An 11,049-nucleotide genomic window follows, 5' to 3' on the forward strand; every position below is an offset into this window, starting at 1 on the left:
AAACCATATTACGATATCGCATTACGATCTACGGACTTGCTTCGCCATATAGGCTAGACGTGTTAAATAGAATAATACAAAAAATAACGAATAATATAGCATACGGAACAAACAGCAACTCCATCGGCCACAGTGAGCTGATGGCCGAACATAGTATATTTGAAGTTAAACAACTTTTTCTTTCCGTGATACTTACGAAGCATTATTTTCATGAATTCTTTAAAACAAAAAACGTCAAAACCCGCGATCTGCGCAAGACTGAAACATTCATTCGGGCTAAAGCATTCACGAACTACGGCAAAAGAACGCGATCATCTTATGTACCGCTCTACTTCCATAAAATACAAGTTCCCAAAGTATCGTCATTCAGGAAAATAAAAGATTTTGTGCATCACACGGTTCTGACAAGTGACTGGGGATAGCAGAAGCAAAACATGTGGCAGGAATTTTCTGATGAACTTTCGCTAGCAAATGTACAAAAGAGACTAGAGTATTGTATTATTTCTATGTGTATTTTGTTCTTTTTTTTACTTTCCAATAGTGTTTGATGACTGCTACTTTCCCAACACATTGACAACTGTATATGATGAAATAGAGGGATGTGCTGTGCATTTATTTTGCTGCTGTAACCCCGTAACAGTATGTCTTTGCTTAAACTATGGCTCGTGCAGGAACAAATACAAGAAATTAGACGAGCGATGGAGGAGCAGGGTGAAGGCATGGAAGGGAGGAGGGTTCGAAAATGTGTCCTTGTGTTGTGCCTTGTTGAAGGCAAATACACAGTGGTCCGCATAAAAGCATTGGTGCTTTCGCTGACTACAGGTTACTCTTTGTGGCACATACAAGAAATTTAATTTTGCTTTTGTACATTTTAAGTTTCTCTCTTCCTATTGTTTCCATTGTCCTTAGAGCACAAGACTGCGATTTGGGCCAGAGCACTGCCCAGTCCCGCTCAAAAGCATCATTGCTTTGGCGGGCTGAGAAAATATTTGACTGCATGTTTTATGTTCTAATAAAGAAAGAAAGAAAGAAAAAAGCCAGGACAACGAAGCAGATGTAAGCGGCTTGCTCATGCTAAAAAAAAATCGGCAAGGCGAAGGGAGTAAGACCATTGACGAGATTCAGAAAGGATCTCCACTCAGTGGTTAGTGCTTAGTGGTCAGCGGTCAGTGGTTAGCTGCTGTAGGTGGCCGTGTAAGATGTTAATTAAATCTCGCCTTGGTAATAGTTTAGCATGATTTGGCAATATGTCCTCGACATCAATTTTGCGGTCTGTTAAGGCTTCATTTGAATGGCAAACTTGATGTATGGACACATCCAATTTTTGTAACTGTGCTTGCACAAATATTATCTGAGGACTGTGGAATCTCGCCCACGATACTTGAAAAAACTCAGATGGTTCAGTGATAAATGCATATTTCGTATGTCTTTTTAAAAAGTCATGTTTTTAAAAATGTCTGAGCCGTAAGCATGCGGAATCTGCAATCTAGGGTGGGTATATGAGCTTCCTGGTATAAAACAGCGTTGGCAACAAATCTAGGTCGCCCGAGGCATGATCGTAGCGCTTCTGTTTCTAAAAGTATGAGAGGTTGAATTTTGTAGGCGAGGTCACCGGAAAATATTGCGAAACCGAATTCTAATACGGGCCGAACATGCATTTTATATACCATCAGTAAGGTATCCCTGCGTAGTCCAGAGCGACGGTTGCTGAGCCGGCGGAACATAGCTCCGGCTCGCTCTGCCTTTGTTTTAATATGTTCAATGTGACTGCGCCAGGTGAGCTTGCCTTCGTATAGCTTGTCAGCAAAGTAGCTGACTTCGTCAATTTGAGGAATGATTTCCTTTCGGTGTGGTAAAGATATATGCACCTGTGCAGTTAATGGGAATACTAATACCGCACTTTTGCTAATATTTAACGACATACATCACCCCTCTAGCCATGTCTCCAGCATTCCTAAGTAATTCTGCAACGATTGTTGTTGTGAATGTGTCTTATTTGCGGATGTAAAAAATGCGACATCGTGCGCATAAACATAAACATCTACTTCCGGGGAATTGTGCTTAGCAAAATGTCAAATAATCTAGGGAAAAGAAGGGAGCCCTGTGGTACACATCTTGTCTGTTTTTGTTTAGACGTCGAAACACCGTGTTGGTAACAATAGAACTCTCTATCCCTTATAAATTCATTGATCCAAGTGGTTATATATTTTGGGAAATTCGTAGACTGAAGCTTCCCGAATAGAATACAGTGTTCTACAGAGTCGTATGATTTGGATACATCTAGCGTCATCAAAGCTGCGTACTCTCGTTTGTGGCGAGCAAGTTTAATGCGGCTCTTTAAATGTACATCGGGGCAGCATATGGAGTGGCCAGGACGAAATCCAATCTGCCAAGGACTGAGAAGGGTATCATCGAGCATGAAATTTGTTATGCGGCCGTGAACAACTTTTTCTATTAATTTGATGACATTGGATGTAACAGAAATTGGTCTTATATGGTCTAAGTCATGTCCCGCTGATTTTTCCTTCGATAGTGGAATAATTTTAGCTACGCTCCACTCTCTTGGAACCCATGAATATTTTAGAGATAAATTTATTATATTTAGCAAGTCCTGAGGCGCATAATCAAACAAAACTGTCAGCATTCCCGTTGTAATTCCATCTTGACCTGGGGCTGACGCCGCTAACGAACTAATAATGCCCTCAAGCTCTGTCGCTATTACTATTACAAAGTTGTCTCCCAAGGTAGATTTCCTTAGTCCTATCGGCAATTTATGCTTCAAACGTCACGTAAGTCCTTGAGCAATTTTCTCAAGTTATTCTGATAATTCTTTTGTTGATAGAACGACAGCGTCGACATTCACGGGCACCGGTATAACTTTACGAGATCAAAGAAATTTAAACAGGGCTTTTTTTATTGCTGGACTTCGAAAGGTATGTGTAGTGCTTGGAATCATAATCATCCTTAGCTTTTAATACTATTCGTTCAAATATAGTAGCTACATACGTATAATCAGTCCAATTAAGATGACATTGGTTGTATACAAGTTTTTTTCAACGCATCTATTCTACGTTTAACATTTCGCTCACAATCAGAATTCCACCAGGGACAATACGATCCACCCTTAGTGGATTGCACAACAAATTGAGCTTTTTTAATGATTGTTTTGGACTTTAACATAAGCTCATTTCTTTAATATCCCTGTACATGCCTTCCTGAGCGTGTAAAGCTCCTGTTAACGCATCTTTCAATCTTAAATTTAATTTTAATTTGCAGGCGCAAAGGAAGATGGTACACCAACATTGCTGCACTTCTAGCTCCAAAAACGTGACGTCAAGGCCTCTTCTATTTTGTTGCTTTCCTCCATGACAAGAGGGAACTTTGGCGCTGTGATCGTTCAGTCGCCATGGGAATGATGGGAAGTACATGGATTTTTCATATCTTCCTTCTTGTGGCTTCAAAAGTTATTGCGACTTCATTTATTACACTTTACCTGCCTTCATTGCCATAAATTTCAGAACGATCAATACTTTTTTAAGTGTTTTTAAGAATACTCTGCGAAAACACAATAATTACTAACTACAGCGATTCAGCCTGTAGAGGCGGCCGAATCGAAGTGCAGCAAGCGTCTCAACGCGCTGATTTCCCCGGCGGGAATTTATAAGGGAATTATGGCGCTTGCCGGTGCATACGTTTGTGGTGTAATGGGAGAAAAACTAAGACGCCGCTCTTAACGGTCGCGTTTTATTGCGATAGCAATTAAATTGACGTTCCAAGCAGATTTCTGCAGTTGTCGTGACCGTCGGCGTCGCCGTCGCCGTGAGGTTCCGTATAAAGTCCAAGGGCAATGCCATCGCCGCGTGCTCTACGCTGTATGCGCGAGTGAAAACGTGCGAGGGCAGCCGGCGATCGTGGTTCACTCTCGCCCAGGAAAAAAGGACTAATGCGAAGAGGAAGCACGCCGTCTTCTCTCTCGCGCGCGATTTGCTGGGGGGAGGGGCGAGTGGTTCTCTCTCACTGTAATTGAACGCGGCTACGCGCGGTCGCACGGTGCATCTTGAGAGTGATTTGCGTTGGGTGGCAGAGTCTAGACGTCGGCTCCACGTAGCTTTGTGTGCGTTGTATGTCCTTGGCGCTCGGCTTGCATTGAAGCGACAGACTACGAATGTGGCTTCACTCGCTGCTGTGGCTGCGTTTCCTCACGCCAGCGTTTTCGCAGCGAGTGTCCGCAGTCATCGAGTGTGATGTGTTCATGTTTAATGCACGCGCTGACACCATGCTCATTAATTCAGTTACCACGCGAATGTTCACAAGTTGATACGGCCGAAAAAATACTATCCTTACTTCGTATGGCTGTCGGCCGATTTGCTACCGCAATAGATGCTTCGCCTTTCGGGCGAAACTGCGTCTTTTTGATGTTCTCCGCCACAGATGACCAATCGGCTCTAAGCCGAGGTACTGCACAGGGCTCCACCAGCAGTTATGATCACCGTGTCGTCCTGCCCGGTCTGCTCCCTTGTAAGCTCATCGCCGACTCCGTTTTACAGCGAAGCTGTATATATGGCTCAGATCCGGGATTTCGCGCCGTTTGCGAGCAGAAATTATCATCATCAGCAATGGCTCGTGCATCGTCGTCTTCTTTGTTGGTGCCCCTCGGCAGAACCGCGCGAACGCGCTCGTGCCACTGCTCGTGCGTTCGTCGTCGTCTTCTTACATACCTCGCTCCGTTGGGCAAAAAACTATCATCATCACCAATCAGTGGCGTAGCCAGAAACTTTGTTCAGGAGGGGGGGGGGGGGGGGGGCTCATGTTGCAGCTTGGCCTCCTCCTTAAGAGGAAGCTTTAGCAGCTCGGGCGCTCCTAACTAAATACAATGTAGAAGGTGAATTCGTTTTTCTCGACAACCATTGCACCAAATTTGATGAGGTTTATCGAATTTAAAAGAAAAATATAAATCCTACTGACTTCAGGTTTCGAATTTTTCATTTAGGCTGTCCATTGTTTATTAAAATTGGCAAAAATTGCAAATTTCCATAACACGAAACTATCGAGTTCGAAACTCTAACTCAACAATGAAAAATAATATCACAGTTCTGTGAATCGCATATAATAGTACATCTACAGCGGACAAAATTGATATGAATCTGGAAAAATATTGTATTATAGAAATACGGCTTTTTAAGAACCTTTATACACCACGTAACCAATTCCCGTAAAATACAAATTGACATACCAAATGCGTCCGCGTTGACTCTTATAATAGGTGCCGTTTACAGAACAGCGATATCTTTTCTTGATGCAGTGCTATTAGCTTGTAAACGTCGTGCTTGTATTTTTTTCGCACTTTCGAATTTTTCAATATATTTTAAAGAAAATTCAGGCCCTAAATCGAAATTCCGCTCCCAACAGATACTAGAATTCAACTTTCGCTCTCAGATGAAACAAATTTCATTAAAAGCGACTTAGGGGTTATCTCACAACAGCGTTTTTGCGTTTGCATGTATTTGAACAGGTCGCATCGGAGTTGGGCCCGAGCTAAAGCTTCCTCTTAAACAATTTGTCGAGGGATCAAATATATGAATGATAACTGCATTGCCATTGCCAAAGATGCTGCAAACGAATTCTTGAACGCTACGCACTGTCAAAACAAGCAAAATATGTATCTTTTCCGAAAAATATACTCTTATCTGCCAAAATTGTGCCCAAAGTAACTGATATCAATACTTTTGACCATTTATTAAGTAAAGAAAACATCTCACGAGCTTTAGAACTATATCAGTTTGAAATCAGCAAAGCAGTGTATTACATTGATATGAAAAATGTAAAAGCCATGAAATGAACAAGTCGAGGATAATTATGTTAATGAAACTTTGTCAGTCAAGAACCTTGTTTACATTTTTGTACATAGGCAATGGCCAGTGAAAAATATCGATGAAGCTGTCATTTGTTTTAATATGCTACGCAGGAGCAGCTGAGTAATTGTAATCGTGAGTAATTGCACCGAAATTATAGTCGCAAAGAGAGCACTTACAAAAAGCAGGAGTTCTGCAAAATATACGAGAGCCAGTCAAATGAAAGAGAGCCAAAGTGAACACATAAAAAACGGGGTACTTTACTTAAAAGTAGTCACCATGAACAATTAGACATTTTTCCCATTGACCAACGAGTCGCGTGACTCCCGTCTGAAAGAACTCCTTGGGTTGCTGCTTCAAAACGTCTGCAACTGACTCTTTTAAGTCATCGTCCGACACGAATCTGGTTCCCTTCAGCTGTTTTTTCAGTTGCCCCAGAATGTAGAAGTAGCAAGGCGCCAAGTCGGAGCTGTATGGCGGATGTTGCAGCGTTTCCCACTTTAACTTTGCCAGTTTTGTATTAACCACATCAGCGACGTGGAGACGGGCATTGTCGTGGAACAATTAAAAATTAAATTATGGGGTTTTACGTACCGAAACCACTTTCTGATTATGAAGCACGCCGTAGTGGAGGACCCCAGAAATCTCGACCAACTGGGGTTCTTTAACGTGCACCTAAATCTGAGTACACGGGCGTTCTCGCATTTCGCGCCCATCGAAATGCGGCCGCCGCGGCCGGGATTCGATCCGGTGATTTCGTGCTCAGCCGCCCAACACCATATCGAGGTCGCGGAACAAGATGACACCATCAATTTCCCACGTCGTTTTTTCTTGATTGCGGCATGCAGTCGATCCAGCGTTTCACAATATCGGAAACGATTGATAGTTTCTCCGGGTTTAGCAAATTCTATCAGTCATGGCCCCAGACGATCGAAAAAAAAAGTCAACAACACCTTTCTGCCGGAAATGACGGTCTTTGCTTTCTTTGTGGGTGGTAGTTTCGAATGTTTCCACTGTAAGCTTTGCCTTCGTGATTCAGGCTCGTAGTAGTGGCACCATGGTTCGTCCCCGATCACAATTTCAGACAAGAAGTCGTCACCCTCATTGTGATACCGGATCAGATGAGTCAAGGCAGCGCAGAACCACTCCCTGTTACGGCGGTGGTTCAAATTCTTGGGCATCCATTGCGCGCACAAGAGCCGATAACCGAGATGTTCATGAACTATGGCGTGAACCGAACCGTGAATGATGTTCACACGCTCTGCCAGTTCATCGATGCTTATTCTCCGTTCTTGTCTCATCAGCTCATCAACCTGTGCAATGTTGTTGGGGGTGATTGCAAAATGGCTTTGGCCCGGTCTTGGATAGACATTGAGACTTTCACGTCCTTCTTTCAACCGTTTACTCCAACGCTTCACTGTGGCCAATGGAAGGCAATGTTCAACGTACACGGCAGCCATACGGCGACTAATTTCTTTTTGGGAAACACCTTCAGCTGCCAAAAACTTCAGGGCACCACTCTGCTCAACTTCTGAAACGTCCATTACGTCACGCAACCATGTTCAACCCAATTTATGAGAGCATTAAAGAACATTTACCCTCACACCTGCCTGTCACTTATGTAAATGAGAGATGCCTGTGTGCTAGGCGCATGCCTCGCAGATAATGAACCGAACCATTATTGCGCGGGATGGGTAGGCTGAATTTCCCTCGAGTCGCCCTCGTTCACCAGAAATGCGAAGATACAATAGAATATAAATTTGCTTGAGAAAGAATAAAAATTGTCACTGGAAACAAAGTTCACTGCACGTATACACAAAACCTCGCAACAAGATATCTAAATAGCTCAGTGGCTATGGTGTTAGGCTGCTGAGCACGAGGTCGCGGGATCGAATCCCGGCCACGGCGGCCGCATTTCGATGGGGGCGAAATGCGAAAACACCCGTGTACTTAGATTTAGGTGCACGTTAAAGAACCCCAGGTGGTCAAAATTTCCGGAGTCCCCCACTACGGCGTGCCTCATAATCAGAAAGTGGTTTTGGCACGTAAAACCCCATATATTATTATTAAGATATCTAAATATACGTATAAGTCTCCAAGAAATCTACTTATCTAAGAAAAAGTCACTGTGTATAATGGGTCAAAAAAGGCAAATAAACATGTTGGGAAATCACAGATTCACAGAATTCTAGATCCCGCCCCATTCCATTGACTCCCCCCGATGTATCGCGCGCGACAGAAGGCGGCGCGCTTGCTCCCTGCTCTCCTCCTTTGCGCACTCGATACTGAGCCACCATTGCCGGCTCACCCATTCCACCCCCCACCCCCCTACGCTTTGACTCGCACATACAGCATGCGGCGCGTGGTCACGATGTTATCGCCCTTGGACTTCATGCGAAACACGAGAGCCACAGCGACAGCAGGAATTCACCTGGAGTGCCCATATAATTGCTATCACAATAATACAATAAGAGTATCCGGCAAATGAAGCGTCCCGTGGCCGATTACTTTCCCCAAAACAAGAAGTAACAAAATCGAACTTTCACTATGCGACAAGTCGCTGAGCCGCAAGAATGCTTTCTTTTTGTTTTCCTTTTGTGGGGCGGGGGTACCGAAATGAAAAAAAAAATGCATAGGAGAGTAAGTTGGCCACAATGTAATGCCTACTTTGGGCACTTAATGTGGCCACTGAATGAATATCGAAGAAAATGGGAGAAGCTTGGTCCACCGAGAGCCATACGCGTAGTGCTTGGTATTCTACACAGGCGAGACAAGACTTTCCGGAGAGGTAGCGCTCAAGCGAACGCGCTGCAAATCCGTCGAGTCCTTACGGTGATGGCGGTGAGCGACCATTGCTTCTTTTTCTGGTCTGCTGGCGAGAAGGCGTCCAAAACTCTGCTAGGCCGAAATCCACTTGGCCAGAGAAAACCAAACGCGCGACGAAGTGCGCCGCGCGGTGGTCGGGGCAACACGAGAAAAACGCATGCGTGGCTGGCTCTGGCACCCCGCGGGTAGGGTAGCGAGAATAAAAAAAAATTGAAGAGGCTCAATGCGTCCTCGCGAATAAAAGTCAAAGAAGAAAAAAAAAGAAAGTTATTCTGGCTGGCTTTAGTGTCTTGACACGGATGCTTTGGCGCAGGTGAAAAGAATGTTGATATTTTTTTCTGTGAAATGATGGCATAAATGAACCACCACAAAGCTTCGTCATATCAGACCACGATGCGTGCTTTGTCAGCTTGTCTAATAGTGTGTTGAGTTGGCTTGTCTCGTTGTATGTTCCGATGTACGACTTTAGAAAAGTCAATGCACCTTTGGCGTCAAATGTTTATAAGAAAATTAAACCCACAAACTTCCGCAATTCAGTATCTAATGCACAACTTTGGAAAGTTAATGCACCTTTCACATCAAAAGTTTATGAGATCTTCATACCCATAAAGTTTCGGAATTGACATCCATGCGCTCCGCAAATTCCGCAGCCTCCGTGCGATTCCGCGGCTAGCCCATTCGCCATCCAAATGCCCTTAAAACTTTGTGCTCGGATGGGGCTGTTTGCGTTATAATACTCCCGGTGAATGGGCGTTGACGCAAAATCCAGCCTGTTAGTGGTGAAATGTCTTTATGAGCGTGAAAAAGACCTTCTAGACAAAATCCAGAATGATTTCCGGCGCCGGGGGTTGCTTTGGTCGACGGTGCATCTGGCATCAGTTGCAGAGGGAATACTTAGGCAAGTGCAGCAATCAGGAACTGCTGAACGAGCGGAAGGAAATAGTAAACGAGAGAAAAAAAAGACCAACAGTGATACCTTATATCCACCGGTTGTCGCACAACCTAAAGAAAATTGCCCGCCGAGGTAACACTGATGTGGTTTTTTCAGCACCCAACAACCTAAACAGCCCGTGCAGGAAAACAAGACCAGAAAAGAAAGAAAGTGCCCCTAGCTGCCAAGTTAAACACAGGAAGAAGTTTAGAGAATGTAAGACTTCAATTATATATCGTATACCCTTATCGTGTGGGAAGTGTTACGTCGGACAGTAGGGCAGATGCATTAATGATAGACTGCGCGAACACAAAAATAAAGTCTACAAACCTTTATCAGATGGGTTTCTCTCCCTTCATTGTAAGCAACATAAGTGCTCCCCTCTCTTCGAATTAACAATCACTACCGGTACAAATAAGTGCGAACTCACTAGACTCATAATAGAAGCCGAGCAGATTGATGCCCTAGGGGAGTCATGTATGAGCAAACCATCATTGGCTCTCTCTGAAAAAGAGCTGAAATTGTTGCGCATGGCTTAACACATCACAATATGTATCGCTCTGATTGTAAATCTGTTCACGTGGCTGTGACTCATGTTGTCTGAGTGTATAAGTACGACCCGGTTTTCGATAATAAACAGTGTTGGAAGTTAGCGCTGTGTGTGTCACTTTGTGTCTTCTTTCGTCCCGTCTTTGAATCGCGCTACCGTACTCCCCTCTGAAGCCAGCCTTGTTTCGGTTTCATTCATTACCTCTATGTGATCATCATCATCTCTCTGTTCGAAGGCTGCATATTTGCTTGAAAGTACCAGCCTAAGTTTGTCTGCTTGTACCCTTACTGCCTCTAAGTTGACCTGTTCTTTCTTGACCAATTTTACTCTTTCTCTGTTTAAATTGAGGTGGATCCTGGCCCTCACTAACCTATGATCACTACATTTTACTCTAGCTATTACTTGAACGTCCTGCACTATACTGGGATCGACAGAAAGTATGAAATCAATTGGCCAATTTTCTGTTGCTACGTTTGCTGAAAAAAAGTGTTCATTATTCTCAGCTCATTCCTTTCTGCAAATTCTACCATCATCTCACCTCTAGCGTTTATAGAATCGACACCGTAGTTGCCAATTGCCTGTTCACTCGTCTGCTTTTTTCCCACTTTTGCATTGAAGTCCCCCCTTACTAGTGTACACCGCGTTTGCACTATACTCATCGCTAATTCAACATCTTCAGAAAACTGATCTACTTCCTCATCGTCATGACTCGACGTTGGAGCGTAGGTTTGTACTATCTTTGATCTTTACCTTTTATTGAGTTGGATTACGACTACTGCTGCCCTCTCGTTGATGCTGTAGAATTCGTCAATGTTGCCCGCTATGTCTTTATGGATTAGGAATCCTACCCCATATTGCTTCTTATCCGGGAGACATCTATAGCAGAGGAC

At 43.8% G+C, this 11,049-nt stretch overlaps 1 protein-coding gene across 1 annotated transcript in view; it reads right to left on the bottom strand.

Annotated features, from left to right (window-relative positions):
* Window positions 1–11,049, bottom strand: part of LOC126520635 (monocarboxylate transporter 13-like) — a 131,919-nt gene that overhangs the window by 84,491 nt on the left and 36,379 nt on the right. The window lies entirely within an intron of this gene.

Source organism: Dermacentor andersoni, chromosome 3 (genome assembly GCF_023375885.2).
Source record: "Dermacentor andersoni chromosome 3, qqDerAnde1_hic_scaffold, whole genome shotgun sequence".
NCBI lineage: Eukaryota > Metazoa > Arthropoda > Arachnida > Ixodida > Ixodidae > Dermacentor > Dermacentor andersoni.